Below are 17,786 nucleotides of genomic sequence, written 5' to 3' on the forward strand. Positions count from 1 at the left end.
AAAAAATAAAAACATAATTTCATAAAAAAAACTACAAAGTCAAAAAAAAAAACATTACATTCTAGAAAAAAAAACATACCATACTAGAAAAAAAGGCAACATACTTAAAAAAACTACATATATTTGGCCCGAATTTGTGCCTTACGAGCCTCCAAAATTGTGACAACTCGTATTTCAAACCTCTCTTTGTACTTAGTGTAACTCGTTTGAACCTTATGTGATTGTTTGAGCCTTATGTGATTATGTGAACCTGAATGATTAATTGAATGTAATGTTATGTGATGATGTGAAGCGAATGTATGTAGTATATAATTCGAACCGATCGCACAAGCCCTGTTGGGCCGCACATCTTGTACTCGAATCAAAAGGGAAACCTAAGTTTGGGTTCGGCCCATTCCTCTTGAACTCGAACCGAAGGGACAGCCTATTTGGGGTTTCGGTCACGATACTATATAATCTGGCACATAATCCTTTTAGGGGTTTGTTTGTCTTGTCATTCGCACAACACTTAAAACACACACCAAACCCTAATACCTCTCCCCCTCTCTCTCGAAGCCGACGGCAGCCCCCTTGCTCACCCGAGGTCTTCCTTGTTCCAATCATTTAATCCGGTTAGTGTTTTGGTGTTTTGTTGTTAATTGATGGTATGTTGCATGATGTGTGATATATATATATATATATATATGCTTTTCATGATGATTTAGTGATATCTTGGGATTGAGCATGATATATATAAACTGTTAAATCCTTGTGTTCATAGTAATCGGCTCACATGTGTAATTGATAATGTTCATATAAATCGGATTTGTATGATGATGATCTAGAACCGATTAGATGTAAGTCGGCTGTTACGTTTCTGTATTTCGGATGGTTTGATTATGGTGTTGAAAGCCTTAAAACTGAATGTTTTAAGATGTTGTTCAAGCTTGAATCATGATTAGGGTTCATAGAGATTTGATGCTAAAAGCTCTTGTTTGATCGATCAATTATATGATTGGAAACTGTTGATTGTCGGTTCATAATTAAGTAAATGGAAATTGAGTAACTGATTGCATGATTCAAGGGAGTATATTACTGATTTCCATAAATTCCGTATGATAAGAAAACGAATCACACAAGGTCCCTCTCGGTCGCACAAGATCAGATCACATAGGAATCTGATCTGATCGCACAAGACCAGTCGCACAAAACAATCGCACAACAAGGGTACAAGTAAATAAGGCACTATGTACAACGTAGGACTTCATGATCACACAAGACCTGTGGATCGCACAAGACCGTGTCGGTCGCACAAGTCTTGGGCCACACACACTGTTGGACTTTATTATGTTAATTGGGCCTCAAAGCCCAAACCACAATCGCACAACCCATTCGGATCGCACAAGTCATCCGGATCGCACAAGATTCCTACTTGTTATTATTTGGGCCGAGTATGTTGTTGGACTGTCTATATTGTTGGGCCGGGTTTATGTTGGATCGCACAACATGTTGTGGATCGCACAACATGTTGGGCTGGGTATTATTTGGGTTTCTTTGATGAATCACACAAGTTGGAATTGTTTCATGACTGTTAACGTGTTTGCCATGATCCATACGTGCTCGAAACCTGTTAGTTTATGTGTAATCATACGTGCATTACTTGAACCTAGTCCTGACTTGTATGGTAACCATGTTAGGACGTGGTTGACCACTTATAACTCAAGTAACCTTTCTGTGTATCTGCCGAGCAAACCAAGGTGAGTTCACACTCTTACCAAGGCATGGGATTCCCGGGGTTGGGAATGGGATTGAATGATTACTTGTACTTTTATCGTTACTGAAAATACGTACCACTGACCTCGTTAAGGAAAGGTCACTTATAGATACAGTTAGACTAGTAACACATGGGAAGTCCCCACTAATCTTCGCACACATGCCTAGAATGGCCGCGATACGAATACTAATCTTCGCACACATGCCTGGAATGGTCGCGATACGAATACTAATCTTCGCACACATGCCTGGAGGGCCGCGATACAAATACAACTAGTCTAGAATACATGGGAAACTCCCACTAATCTTCGTAAACATGCCTGGGGGGCCGCGATACAAGTATATACGATACATGGTTTACTAAATAAACATACGGTTTACGAAATGAATACAATAACTAAACAACCAAATGTGAACTCGCTCAACTTTGTTGTTGACTCGTTGTTACATGCCTTGCAGGCCAATAGGTACTCGTGGAGCTTGCACTGGGAGGCGCGGTCGTTGTGGACATGGATCGTGGATGCCATGTTAAACATTTATGACATTTCAAACTTATTACTTACGTTGGGTTTTACATTTATGCTTCCGCTAAACATTGAAACTATACTTTTGATTTGGAATCACCTTTCATATTGTTTGGTTGAATTACTTTTACTATTGTTCAATATGATTGGTGGCTTGATCCTGGTCATGTCACGCCTCCAAGCGGTGATACTCCGCGTGTGGATTTTGTTCAATATGATTGGTATCAGAGCCATTGGTTATAGAGAACTTGGTTTTAATAAGGGAAAAGTTTTTGTTAAAACCAGACTATAACCTATACAGTGCTCAATGATCCACAACGACGCTTCGCTCCACGTGCAAGACTCAACATTCTAGGTGATATGGTATATGTTTTATTGCCTACTTGCTAGATTACATAGAACTTTGCTCATGGTATGCTTAGATACACATAACCACTATTGCTTGAAAACACTTGTGTGCTTACTGTCTTCTGTCATCGCACTTTTCGCGAACCTCTCTCACTTATGTTCCCTTTGATATGAAGATCATGAGTGGACGCGTTAACATGACTCAAGCCCAGTTGACGGCTCTGATTAACGAACAAGTTGTTGCGGCACTTGCAGCCGCACAAGCAGGAGGTATACCCTGCAGTCGCAAACTCACTCTAGGATCTTTAGATCCTACACTCCTAAACCAATTCTTGTGTTAAACCTTGTCCTGTTCTTATACACAACAGGTCAACATGCTCAGCTACCTGTATGCACCTTCAAAACTTTCATGGACTGCCGTCCTAGCACTTTCAGTGGCACAGAAGGAGCAGTTGGACTCCTCCATTGGTTCGAGAAGCTCGAGTCCGTCTTCGAAATGTGTGAATGCCCTGAGGCATGAAGGGTGAAGTATGCCACTGGTACTCTCGAAGGCATTGCACTGACTTGGTGGAATGCGCAGGTTCAGATGCTGGGGTTGGCGGCTGCCAATGCCACCCCATGGAACGATTTCAAGGAACTGATCAAGCGGGAATACTGTACTCGTGATCACATCCACAAGTTGGAAATGGAGTTCTTTAACCTGAAGATGACCGGGTCAGAGATAGAGGCGTATACTAAAAGGTCAAACGAGCTGGCCATCCTGTGTCCAACTATGGTGGACCCTCCTATCAAGCGTATTGAGTTGTATCTCAAAGGGCTAGCCCCAGAAATTCAAAGCCATGTGACATCGGCCAACCTTGATAATATCCAGGATATTACACGTCTTGCTTATCGCCTCACGGACCAGGCAGTGGAACAGAACAGGCTGCCTAAACGTATCGGTGCTACTAATGCTACTACTTCTGCTACTTCCAGTGACAACAAGCGGAAATGGGATGGGGATTCCAGCAAGGGTTCGACAGCAGTTCAATCCTAGTCGCAGCAGCGAAAGGTTGATAACTACCAGAGTCCTAGTCAGCAACCTTCTGGTAGTCAAAGGCAGGGTGGATATCGAGGAAACCTTCCGAGGTGCAACACTTGCAACAAGCACCACAACGGCCAGTGCAACAAGGGTCGTTGCCAAAGGTGTCTCAAGATGGGTCATGAAGCTAAGGATTGCAGGAGCTCACAACCTGCGAATCAGAACCAGCAACAACAACCACCAGCTCCACGAAACCAGCGGCAACAACAGCAGCGGGGCAACAGGGGATGCTATCAGTGTGGTGCTGAAGGCCACTTCAAGCGAGACTGCCCCCAGTTAAACCAGAACCAGAACAACAACAACAATAATCAGGGCAATGGGAACAATAACGGGGGAAACAATGATAACAACGGCGCTAGGGGTCGAGCGTTCGTGCTGGGTCAGGGTAATGCAAGGAATGATCCTAACGTAGTGATGGGTAAGTTCCTTCTCGACGACTTTTATGTTACTGTATTATTTGATTCAGGTGCGGATACCAGTTATGTGTCTTTAAAAGGTAGTCAAATGCTTAAACGTACACCAACTCCTTTAAACACCAAGCATGTTGTAGAGTTATCTAATGGTAAGAGTTTAGAAGCCACACACATAGTCAGGGGTTGTAACATCGTTTTAGCTGGTCAGACCTTTTCTATCGATCTTATCCCTATAGTTCTGGGTAGTTTCGACATCGTCATTGGGATGGATTAGTTATCCCAACAGCGAGCAGAGATTTTATGCAAAGAGAAGATTGTTCGTATCCCTCGTTCCGATCAGGAACCTCTCGTGATCCAAGGCGACAAAAGTGGTGTTGTGGTAGGCATCATTTCCTTTCTTAAGGCCCAGAAGTGTTTGCGAAAGGGCCACACCGCTATTTTAGCGCTTGTTACTGACGCATCAACGAAAGAGAAGAGATTGGAGCACATTCCAGTAGTACGCGACTTTCCTCAGGTGTTTCCTGAAGATTTACCTGGGCTACCGCCTCATCGCCAGGTCGAATTCCAGATCGAGCTAGCTCCAGGAGCAGCACCAATAGCTCGTGCACCGTATTGATTAGCCCCATCAGAACTGGAAGAACTATCCAAACAGCTGCAAGAACTCTTGGATAAGGGTTTCATTCGTCCTAGCTCATCGCCTTGGGGAGCTCCAGTACTATTTGTGAAAAAGAAAGACGGTACCTTCAGGATGTGCATTGACTACCGTGAACTCAACAAGGTGACCGTGAAGAATCGCTATCCTCTTCCACGCATCGACGACCTGTTCGACCAATTGCAAGGGTCGAGCTATTATTCGAAGACAGATCTGAGGTCATGCTACCATCAACTGAGAGTCCGGGATGAGGACATCTCCAAAACAGCATTCAGAACTCGCTACGGCCACTACGAGTTCCTAGTTATGCCATTCAGATTAACAAACGCGCCTGCAGTCTTCATGGATCTTATGAACAGAGTGTGCAAACCTTACCTAGACAAGTTTGTGATTGTCTTCATCGACGACATCCTGATCTATTCCAAGAGTCAGGAGGAGCACGAGCAACATCTGCGACTTATTTTGGAACTCCTTCGAGCGGAACAACTGTACGCCAAGTTTTCGAAATGCGACTTCTGGCTTCGTGAAGTCCACTTTCTAGGCCACGTGGTAAACAAGGATGGGATTCATGTTGATCCATCCAAGGTAGATTCGATTAAAAACTGGCCTGCACCGCGTACACCAACGGAACTTCGCCAATTCTTGGGTTTGGCAGGTTACTATAGAAGGTTTATCAAAGACTTCTCGAAAATTGCGCAGCCGCTTACACTACTGACACAGAAGGGTGTCACCTACCGTTGGGGTAGTACTCAGGAAACCGCTTTTCAGCACCTGAAAGACAGGCTCTACAGCGCACCTATTCTTTCATTGCCAGAGGGCAGGGACAATTTTGTGGTTTATTGCGACGCATCCATTCACGGTCTTGGATGTGTGTTAATGCAGCGTGACAAGGTCATTGCTTATGCTTCGCGCCAACTCAAGGTTCATGAACGAAACTATACTACGCACTATTTAGAGCTGTGAGCTGTTGTTTTCGCGCTTAAGATATGGCGACACTACCTGTACGGTACCAAGTGCACCATATACACCGATCACAGGAGTCTCGAGCATATCTTCAAGAAGAAGGAATTGAACATGCGTCAACGTCGATGGGTTGAACTACTAAATGATTACGAATGTGCCATCAAATACCATCCAGGTAAAGCCAATGTTGTGGCTGACGCCCTCAGTCGAAAGGACACTACGCCTAGACGCGTACGAGCATTACAACTTACTATCCAGTCTCATCTTCCTGCACATATACGAGATGCTCAGGTAGAAGCATTGAAACCAGAAAACGTCAGGGTTGAAGCCTTACGCGGTTCAAGGCAATGATTAGAACAAAAGGAAGACGGCGTTTACTACGTAACAGGACGCATTTGGGTCCCACATTATGGAAACTTACACGAGCTGGTAATGGATGAAGCACATAAGTCTCGCTACTCAGTACATCCTGGTTCAGATAAGATGTACCACGATCTCAGAACTACATATTGGTGGCCTAGCATGAAGGCCCACATAGCAACTTACGTTGGCAAGTGTTTAACTTGTGCGAGAGTCAAGACGGAATATCAGAAACCATCAGGCCTACTTCAGCAACCAAGGATACCACAATGGAAATGGGAAGAAATTTCCATGGATTTTGTTACTGGCCTGCCTAGATCCCAGCGTGGAAACGATACTATTTGGGTGATCGTGGATCAACTCATAAAGTCTGCACACTTCTTGGCTATCAAGGAAACAGACAAGTTCTCTACATTAGCAGACATTTACTTGAAAGAAGTGGTCTCGAGGCACGGGGTGCCAACCTCCATTATTTCCGATCGTGATGCACGATTCACTTCAGAACTGTGGCAAGCAATGCACAAATCTTTTGGCTCATGATTAGACATGAGCACAACTTATCACCCTCAGACGGATGGGCAGTCTGAGCGCACTATTCAAACTTTAGAAGACATACTTTGGGCATGTGTCATCGACTTCGGCAACAGCTGGGAAAAACATCTCCCTTTGGTGGAGTTTTCATATAACAACAGTTACCACACCAACATTCAAGCCGCTCCATTTGAGGCATTGTACGGGCGTAAATGCCGATCACCTCTTTGTTGGGCAGAGGTGGGTGATAGTCAGATCACGGGTCCAGAAATGGTAGTAGACGCAACGGAAAGAATTGCTCAGATACGGCAACGCATGGCGGCAGCTCGTGACCGCCAGAAAAGCTACGCTGATAAGCGCAGGAAACCACTCGAGTTCCAGGTTGGGGATCGAGTGCTACTCAAAGTCTCACCTTGGAAAGGTGTAGTTCGTTTTGGCAAGCGAGGCAAGCTCAATCCGCGGTATGTCGGACCGTTCGAAATCTTAGAAAGAATAGGCAAAGTGGCCTACAAACTGAACCTACCAGCAGAACTTGGTGCAGTTCACAACGTTTTCCACGTGTCAAATCTGAAGAAGTGTCTGTCAGATAAGACCCTCATAGTTCCTTTGAAGGAACTCACTATCGACGAACAGTTGCGATTCGTCGAGGAACCAGTTGAAATCACGGACCATGATGTTAAGGTCCTCAAGCACACTAGAATACCCCTTGTACGAGTTCGTTGGAACTCCCGTCGTGGCCCAGAGTTCACCTGGGAACGAGAAGATCAAACGAAACTCAAGCATCCCCAGCTGTTCGAAAACAATGCAACCACTACTGAGGCTGAAGCTACTACAGAATTTCGGAACGAAATTCCAAATCAACGGGGGGATGATGTGCCACCCCAGGAAAACCAGTAAACAACACAACTAGCTTCCTCAGTAACCGCATGCTAAATTTCGGGACGAAATTTCTTTCAACTTGGGGATAATGTGACAACTCGTATTTCAAACCTCTCTTTGTACTTAGTGTAACTCGTTTGAACCTTATGTGATTGTTTGAACCTTATGTGATTATGTGAACCTAAATGATTAATTAAATGTAATGTTATGTGATGATGTGAAGCGAATGTATGTAGTATATAATTCGAACCGATCGCACAAGCCCTGTTGAGCCGCACATCTTGTACTCGAATCAAAAGGGCAACCCAAGTTTGGGTTCGGCCCATTCCTCTTGAACTCGAACCGAAGGGACAACCCATTTGGGGTTTCGGTCACGATACTATATAATCTGGTACATAATCCTTTTAGGGGTTTGTTTCTCTTATCATTCGCACAACACTTAAAACACACACCAAACCCTAATACCTCTCCCTCTCTCTCTCGAAGCCGACGGCAGCCCCATTGCTCACCCGAGGTCTTCCTTGTTCCAATCATTTAATCCGGTTAGTGTTTTGGTGTTTTGTTGTTAATTGATGGTATGTTGCATGATGTGTGATACATACATATATATATATATATATATGCTTTTCATGATGATTTAGTGATATCTTGGGATTGAGCATGATATATATAAACTGTTAAATCCTTGTGTTCATAGTAATCGGCTCACATGTGTAATTGATAATGTTCATATAAATCGGATTTGTATGATGATGATCTAGAACCGATTAGATGTAAGTCGGCTGTTACGTTTCTGTATTTCGGATGGTTTGATTATGGTGTTGAAAGCATTAAAACTGATAGTTTGAATGTTTTAAGATGTTGTTCAAGCTTGAATCATGATTAGGGTTCATAGAGATTTGATGCTAAAAGCTCTTGTTTGATCGATCAGTTATATGATTGGAAACTGTTGATTGTCGGTTCATAATTAAGTAAATGGAAATTGAGTAACTGATTGCATGATTCAAGGGAGTATATTACTGATTTCCATAAATTCCGTATGATAAGAAAACGAATCGCACAAGGTCCCTCTCGATCGCACAAGATCAGATCACATAGGAATTTGATCTGATCGCACAAGACCAGTCGCACAACACAATCGCATAACAAGGGTACAAGTAAATAAGGCACTATGTACAACGTAGGACTGCATGATCGCACAAGACCTGGGAATGGCCGCGATACGAATACTAATCTTTGCACACATGCCTGGAATGGCCGCGATACGAATACTAATCTTCGCACACATGTGTAACACCTCGAAAATTCACGTCCTATAATATGTTGACACGTGTCATATGCTTAAAACGTGTGAAAGAATATTATAAAAGGACTAAAGTTGACAAACATGGAAAGCATGTGGATATACGTATTCTAAGTGTCAACTGTGAATAAATATAATGTACATTAACCCTACATGATGCTCATACCTTCAAACGAATAAATCATGGATCATACGAAGCTAAAAGTGAGATATTTCAAACTACAGGGACTAAATGTGTCAACATGTTTAAATTATACCTCTGAGTGACCTTTTAACAAACCCGAAGTTTCGTAACCGATAATTATGCTCACTAGAATACACGATTTAAATTTCGTAAAGTTTCGTTATCGTATGAGAAAGTTATGATCAAATTCGTGTGCGAAGAGTTAAAACGTAAACGCTGAAAGTTAGGACTTTTCGGGTAACAATAAAGTTACCCGGGGACTTAACAAAGTGGGTATATGTTTTAAGGCCCTTGTAGATCAATTTCGAGGGTTTACAATGCAAAGAACCAAGTGCCTAATCGAATTTTGAAGAGCCAAGGATCAAATCGCAAAAAAAATCAAAAGTGCTGATCAGACTAGGCCTAGCGTGACGCGACGGGGGGGTAGCGTCACGCGACGGGTGCCCAGCTCCGAAATTTTTGGGTTTTGCCTGCTGAAGTGCAACCTGATCGATTTTGTCCGATTTTCCACCTTTCTCTTGACCCCTAGACACCCCCTAAGCACTAGCAACAAGTGTTGATCAGTTGTGGGCACTAGTAGAACCATGTGTCAACAAATTGTGGTGAAAATTTCACTATATAAAGCCCATGATATGCAACATTGGTCTTCACACCTTCATTCAAGCAATCTGGTCATTTCTGGAGCTCAAGTCTGCTCTCAAGTGATCACATTTCATGCATAGGACTCTTGTAAGTTGACTTAACCTTTCTTAATTAAGTTTTAGCTTAGTTATTAGCTAAAAGTCAAACCGTCGTAATTACGGTTTGACTTCGAGATTAGTTAATAATGGCTCAGTAATATCTCGAATTAAAAGTAGATATAAGATGGTATTTATGTGGGTAATAAAACCTCAAAAGGGTTTCCCCTGATCATCACTCTAACCAGGTCAAAAGTCGGGTCAAACCTTTACTTAAAAAGTCAACAGGAAGTCTAAAATGCCATTTATGCATAATTAACATTGTAGATCATATACAACCTGTTGGATCATTGTTATAACTTAGTAATAAGTGTAAGAACGTGTCTAAACATGTTCAACCCGACAAATTCCTGTTTAGACCCGGTTCGGAACCGAAAGTCACATAGTTTGACTTTCACTTTGACTTTCAGTTCTGACCCGTTTAGGCATATTTTAGAAATACCTCAGAGTTTTAATTGGACTAGGTTACATGTTAGAACAACCCTCTGTGATTATACACCTTGGTTCATTAGTTATCCAATTAATATGCATGTTTCCGTTAATTGCTCATATGTTGACCGTTATGCCCTTATTACCTTAAAACGTGGTTTATGAAAATGTAAAAGTGTAGAAACCTTAGTTACTGATATATAGACTTGTATGCAAAGTTTGACATCAGTTTGACTTGTAGATTAAGAGTTATGCTCATTATCGCAAAATTAATGCTTTATGATAATAAAATGGCGTAATTAGCGTATAGCCTAGTTAAACATACTTTTTGGTATCAAATCTTTTACCCACTGATGTAATATATTATTTTGGGAATTTTAAGGATTTTTAATCAATTTTAGGCTGAACATAACTCATAGTCGCAGGTTTAATCCGGTAATTGTCGGTTTTGCCCTTACGGGCCATAAAATGAGTTTTACTTATCTAAACGACTCCAAACCTTTTGCTACTGATCACATATGATAAATAAATTATTTTAAGCCTTCTGGAAAAAATAAAAATATCAGATTTTAGTATCGAACCCGGAAATGGCCTTAATCGCCTTAATTAGCGTTTTTAACGCATAGTATGTTTTAAAATCATATTGGACATACCCGGGTTGATACCTACTGATATAAGAGACAAATTATAATATTTTAACAGTAAGCAAAGGTTGATAAACTCAGACTTCAGTTTGAGCTTTTCGGCTTATGTGAAATTACCAAAATACCCCTACGGGGCCTAGTTGGTTAAAAATGATAAGTTTCACATACATGCTTTAGTCTACTGATATAACATATTAAATTGAGTATGTTTACTGTTTACATCAGACCTGTAACTCAATTAAACATCTAAACTCTTTTACAACCTTAAAATGACCAAACTACCCCTACGGGGCATAGTTTGTGTTTAAATTCGTCTCGGGCATAATGAAAGACATCCTACTGATGTTACAACATATTTGAAGCATATTAACCTAGGAAACCTGTATATGGCTCTTACGGATACCCGTTACGCTTATTTCACGTTCGGTTCGGTTTATGTAACAAGTTTACATAAATTGGCCGAAACGGGTCAAACCTTAACGGTTTTATCTCAAAATCCAGAATGTGAATAATAAACCCATATTAAGCAAGTCTTCAAACTTGTCGGGTCTAAATCACATTCTATCCGGTCTTCGCTTAATCGTGCGTACGAACCGTATCTTGAAACTAGCCGGTCTAAGCTTAAGCTTAATAAAAGACCCGTTAGAATTCTAATAGATTATTATAAACCTTCGTTCCAGATTAGGAGAACCAGTAAAAGCTACGTGCATTTTGCTTATTGTGATTAATACTTGCATCAGGTAAATACTTTTAACTTATTTTCCCTATACGGGCTTGGGTTACGGTATATAGCATACCGCTTGATCGGGCATCAAATCTCCACCGTTAAAGTGGGTAGTTGAATAATTTGATCGGCTCGTTTAAACAGTCTTGTTTACTTTACAGCCTTTGGGGGGTTAATGACCATGTCCCGGATATCCTTGGCATCATCTTACGAGATGGCCACGACCTGAGCACGGGGTGTAGGCGTACACGTCCGTGTATAACTCTATGATGTGGTGTGTCTATTGATCTTTAACCCGGACAAGATTCGGGCTACTGAACGCATAAGTAACATGTAATTCGTTCACAAGATTATAATATTAAATAATTCTCCCAAGTTAAACAAAAATGTTTATGCCACGTGCATCCAAACCAATTACAAAATGAGTCAGTTGATTGTATTTACCAGTGTAAACTGACGTATTTTCCCAAAAAGATTAAATGCAGGTACTAAGCGAAATGGGCTGGGATTTCTCCTAAGCATCATTAGAAGTCTCGCAAACTCAAGATGCCTGAACTCTGTTGAACCATAAATAAAATTTTGTTTCGATCCTACTGTGGATAAACATCCGGATATTGTGACTTTGATTACAATAAATAAATTCGGTTGTATCATATTTTAATTTGCTTCCGCTGTGCATTATTATGTTGTGTTGTTTGACTATTATGTTGCCAACCACGTCACGATACTCCCCCACCGGGCCCACCGGTGACACGTGGAAATCGGGGTGTGACAGGTTGGTATCAGAGCCAACATTGAGTGAATTAAACACTAGCCTTTTGTGTTTAACCTCAGTTACACAATTGCACAATTTTAAACTTCGAGTCTAGACATACAACATAGGACAAATCCCACTTTATTTGTATTATCCTTTATTTTGCCTATGTTTTGTTTTATTATCTCATGCCATATTGACAGGAATCAACAAAATGCCGCCAAGATTCTTCAGGAGAAGAGGAAGAGGCAAGGGGCCAATCACCGCCCCTAATAATAATGAAGCTGGACCTTCGAATGCGCGAGCTCCATCTACCACGGAGAATGACGATCCCCAGCAGGACCGGAGGAACCTCTTTGAACCGGCTAGACGGTCGGTCTCACACAGTTCAACACCTCCTAACCCTTATGGGCCACAACCAGATTACGAGCCCAACAACCCTCAACCTTCATACATACCATTACAGCGATCCTTATCGCACAACTCCTTCGGTGACCCTACACCAGTTTTTAGGGGCCGGTTTAACCCGTCAAACTTCCTGCAAGAACCCGGGAATTTTGACCCATTGGGTCCAGAAGATCATTTCTCTGGAGATCGTGCGGACGACATGGACGAGGATACGGACCCCGTCGAGCCTGCCAGTGGCACACCAAACCACCCGATAGAGATCTCGGATGGGTCTTCCTTCCACGGATCACCCTATGTTGGTCCAGATAGCTTTCAAGCTATGTTTACCAGGCACGAATGGTACTTTACGCCTCCTCGCCATGCATCACCTCAGCAGCAGCAACAACCGCAACAGGATCCCTCTGAGGATCCAAGGTTCGTGGCAGTCACGCCACCACCTCCTCCGCCACCAGTTCAACCGGCACCCCCGCAACCACCAAGGCGTAGGAGAACCGGAGCGCGCATATCAGTACGAACAGGAGACTTTCATTTTAGTTCTCCGCTCCAGTCAAGTGGCAGCCACTACCCGCCACATCAAGAAGATCCACAAATGGGTGGGCCTTCACGTCCAGTTGCACCACAACCACCGCCTATGGGTTTTGATAACCCAATTCCGGCATACACGGGTTCCATGGCGTACAACCCGTTTGAGCAGCCAGTACACACCAACTACAATTACGCCGAAGCCGATCCGTATGTGGTAGCGGCTAACTATAACACCCAAGGACCCTATGGAGAGCCATGGGGAGTAGGGTACCCAACTCATGGGTACCAGATACCTGCAAGACCTATTATACGGACACAATCGCAACCACCAAGGTTCTCTCCGCCTGAGCGTGAAGAAATTCTGCAAAGGTTGGACTATGTAGAGCGAGAATTTCACAGGGAGCGAAGGGAGCGACAAACATTCTTCCAAGGATTGACAAGCTTGATCAAAGGAAAGAGCAAGAAGGACCACTGAATCCTTCCAAGTATTGTTGAGCCCCTGCGTGGGCCAGTCTTGTAGTATAAACCCCTGCGTGGGTATGTTTTGTTAATAAACCCCTACGAGGGTATTTTATTTGTGTAAGTCCCTGCGTGGACTATTATATTGTTAAAGCCTCTGCGTGGGTATGTTTTGATATTAAGCCCCTGCGTGGGTACGTGTGTTATTAAACCCCTGCGAGGGTAAGTACTTGTTTAAACCCCTGCGTGGGTAAGTTGCTATTTGGAAAGACCCGATTAGGGCAGCATGTACTATTGTAGTAAAGTAATGAATAATTGTTTTATAAATTTCATGTTACTATTATATGCATAACTAGTACATATGAAATAAATGAATCAAGATCATTCCTTTTAAATTAATCTGCCTATGTAATTATTTAATTAAGAGTCTTAAAGTGTGAAACCTAGCCTCGTGTCAAATATAAGCCCGGGCCAAGATGGTAAGACCTGTTTAAAAGATTCAAATCCCTGTTAACATCTTAAAACATGTTAGCACTCCTGGCAGAAGTGATTCGTTAAAATCACATGTCATTCTTATATGTATAAGGATTCTTTAGAAGATTCCAAACCCAATTATATGATCTCTGAATCATGGGTTGAGATCATCAATTAAGATGGTCATATTTTACCATACATGGTAATATGATGCCTACGGGCCCAGCTCACTTCCATATGAGCCATGAGACAGAGGTAGCTGTGACTCCCTGTCTGACGAGGGTAATAAACTTGGTTCAAACCTCAAAAGTCTTGATTCTCTGAAATCATAGCTTATAATTCAAATTTTCCATGTGACTAGGCCTTACGTGCTAATTTATGTTGTTATTGTTGATAATTAGGATAAATCTTAATTGAAATCCTAAATTAATACGATTAATAAGTTAACCAAGTATGGTCTCTGATTACCATGGTTAGCGAGTTACCCTAAGGGGCAATTCCTTAAAAACTCCCAAATAAAATATTGTCCTTGTTTTCTGCAATAGTTCAATTCAAATGGCTGACTCAAATGAAATAAATAGCCATCCAGTGGAGCAAAATGAGAACGGCCAGATTACGTTAACGGGTGCTGAATTAAAAGCGATCATAGACGGCGCTGTTACACAGGCTTTGGAAAGGCAATATGAGGAATACAGTGGTACTCGAAGTAGGACCCACTCTGCACCACATCCAAAGCCCAAGACACATTCTGAGGCACATAGCAAGCCTCCTCCCCAAAAGAATGGACCCAAGAAAGATGGTGATGACCGTCAGTCCACCAACCATCAGAGTGTCCCATCTCAACAATTAGTGCTGCATCAAGAGCCCCGTAACAAGGGTTGCACCTATAAGTACTTCGTGTCTTGCAAGCCCAGGGATTTTACTGGGGAAAAGGGGGCCGTCGACTGTATGACTTGGCTGGACGAGATGGACACGGTGGTAGATATCAGCGGGTGCGCTGAAAGGGATGTAGTTAAGTTTGTGTCACAATCCTTCAAGGGTGAAGCGTTAGCATGGTGGAGATCTCTGATTGAGGCCACCGGAAAAATCCCATTGTATAATATGTCGTGGGATCAATTTGTCGCCCTAATCAAGGATAACTACTGCCCTCAACATGAGGTGGAGAAGATAGAATCTGACTTTTTATCGTTGGTGATGACGAACCTAGACTGTCAAGCTTACCTGACAAGCTTCAATACGCTGTCCCGGTTGGTTCCTTACCTGGTAACCCCGGAACCAAAAAGAATCGCTCGCTTTATCGGAGGTTTAGCCCCGGAAATCAAGGCAAGCGTAAAAGCTTCTCGGCCAGCTACCTTCAGGTCTGTAGCTGACATTTCCTTATCCCTCACTCTGGATGCGGTCAGGCAGAGATCGCTGAGGAATAAGGAGGCCGAGAAAAGGAAGCGTGAAGACGATGGTTCGCGGAAGTCGAACAAGAAGCACCGTGGGAGCGGTGACAACAAGAAAGGGTCGGAGTCGAGGAAGGATGGGCATAATTCTGGTGAAAAGCCCAAGTGTAAAATTTGCAAGAAGCAGCACTATGGAAAGTGCAGACTGGAGTCAAACTCTCAGACTCAGTCAAAACCCTTTGCTTGTGGAATTTGCAAGTCCACGGATCACAAAACCCTGGATTGCAAAAAGATAAAAGACGCAACGTGCTACCGTTGCAATGAAAAGGGGCACATCAAGACCAACTGCCCAAAGTACAACAAGAAGCCTGAGGAGGTTAAGAAGACTAATGCTAGAGTCTTCAAAATGGACGCGAAAGAGGCTGTGCAAGACGATAATGTCATAACAGGTACCTTCCTTGTAAATGATGTCTTTGCAAGAGTACTTTTTGATTCAGGCGCAGATAAGTCTTTCGTAGATCATAAATTTTGTGAATTGCTAAAATTACCTGTCAAAGCCTTAAAAGTGAATTATGAGGTAGAGTTGGCAGATGGAACCATAGAGACCGTCTCAACTATGTTAGATGGATGTGTTATATCCATTAAGAACCATTCTTTTCCTCTGTCTCTACTTCCGTTTAAGTTGGCTGGTTTTGACATAGTGCTGGGTATGGACGGGTTATCTCACAACCAGGCCCAAATTGTATGCAGCAAGAAGCAGGTAGTGATAAAGACTCCGACTGGCGAATCACTTACCATTCGGGGAGATACCCAGTATGGGCTGCCTGAGCAGGTGACTATGCTCAAGGCTTCAAAAGGTTTAAAGAAGGGCTGTGTCATCTACATGGCACAAGTAATTATTGATGACCCTAAACCAAAGATAGAAGACATCCCTATTATTTCTGAATTCCCGGAAGTTTTTCCGGAAGAACTACCCGGTTTGCCACCAGATAGGCAAGTGGAGTTCAGGATTGATATCATCCCCGGAACGGCACCAGTTGCCAGGGCACCTTATAGGTTGGCACCCACCGAGATGAAAGAATTGAGGACACAGCTAGACGAATTGTTAACCAAAGGTTTCATCAAACCTAGTTCGTCTCCTTGGGGAGCGCCAGTTCTGTTCGTAAAGAAGAAGGATGGGTCGATGCGTCTGTGCATCGACTATCGTGAGCTTAATAAGGTCACGATCAAGAATAGATATCCTTTGCCTAGGATCGACGACTTATTCGATCAGTTACAAGGAGCCAGTTATTTCTCGAAGATTGATTTGAGGTCAGGCTACCATCAGCTGAAGGTTAGAGATGAAGACGTGCATAAAACAGCATTTAGAACTCGTTATGGTCATTACGAGTTCCTAGTGATGCCTTTTGGGCTCACTAATGCACCGGCTGCGTTCATGGATCTCATGAATCGCGTTTGCAAGCCATACTTGGATAAATTCGTTATCGTCTTCATCGATGACATTCTCATTTACTCTAAGAACCAAGCCGATCATGAGAAACATCTTCGATGTATTCTCAAACTTTTACATCATGAGAAACTCTATGCCAAATTCTCCAAGTGTGAATTTTGGCTTCGAGAGGTCCAGTTCCTTGGACATGTGGTCAGCGAGCGTGGTATCCAGGTGGATCCCGCTAAAGTTGAAGCGGTTATGAATTGGCAAGAGCCGAAGACGCCTACGGAGATTCGTAGCTTCCTGGGATTGGCAGGATATTACAGGCGCTTCATTGAAAATTTTTCAAGGATTGCTGCGCCCTTAACTTCCTTGACCAAGAAAAAGGAAAGGTTTGTTTGGGGCCCTAAGCAGCAAGAGTCCTTTGAGATCCTGAAGCAAAAGTTGAGCAACGCTCCTCTGCTGACATTACCTGAAGGCACAGAAGAATTCGTAGTTTACTGCGATGCTTCACACACCGGCATGGGGTGTGTGCTTATGCAGAAAGGCAAGGTTATTGCCTATGCATCACGACAGTTAAAGGTGCATGAAAAGAATTACACCACCCATGATTTGGAATTGGGTGCCGTTGTGTTCGCACTGAAATTGTGGAGGCATTATCTTTATGGAATCAAGTTTGTGATCTATTCTGATCACAAGAGCCTCCAGCATCTGTTTAATCAGAAAGAATTAAACATGAGGCAACGCCGTTGGATGGAGACCTTGAATGATTATGATTGTGAAATCCGATACCATCCCGGCAAAGCGAATGTAGTCGCCGAT

Source organism: Helianthus annuus, chromosome 3 (genome assembly GCF_002127325.2).
Source record: "Helianthus annuus cultivar XRQ/B chromosome 3, HanXRQr2.0-SUNRISE, whole genome shotgun sequence".
Lineage (NCBI taxonomy): Eukaryota > Viridiplantae > Streptophyta > Magnoliopsida > Asterales > Asteraceae > Helianthus > Helianthus annuus.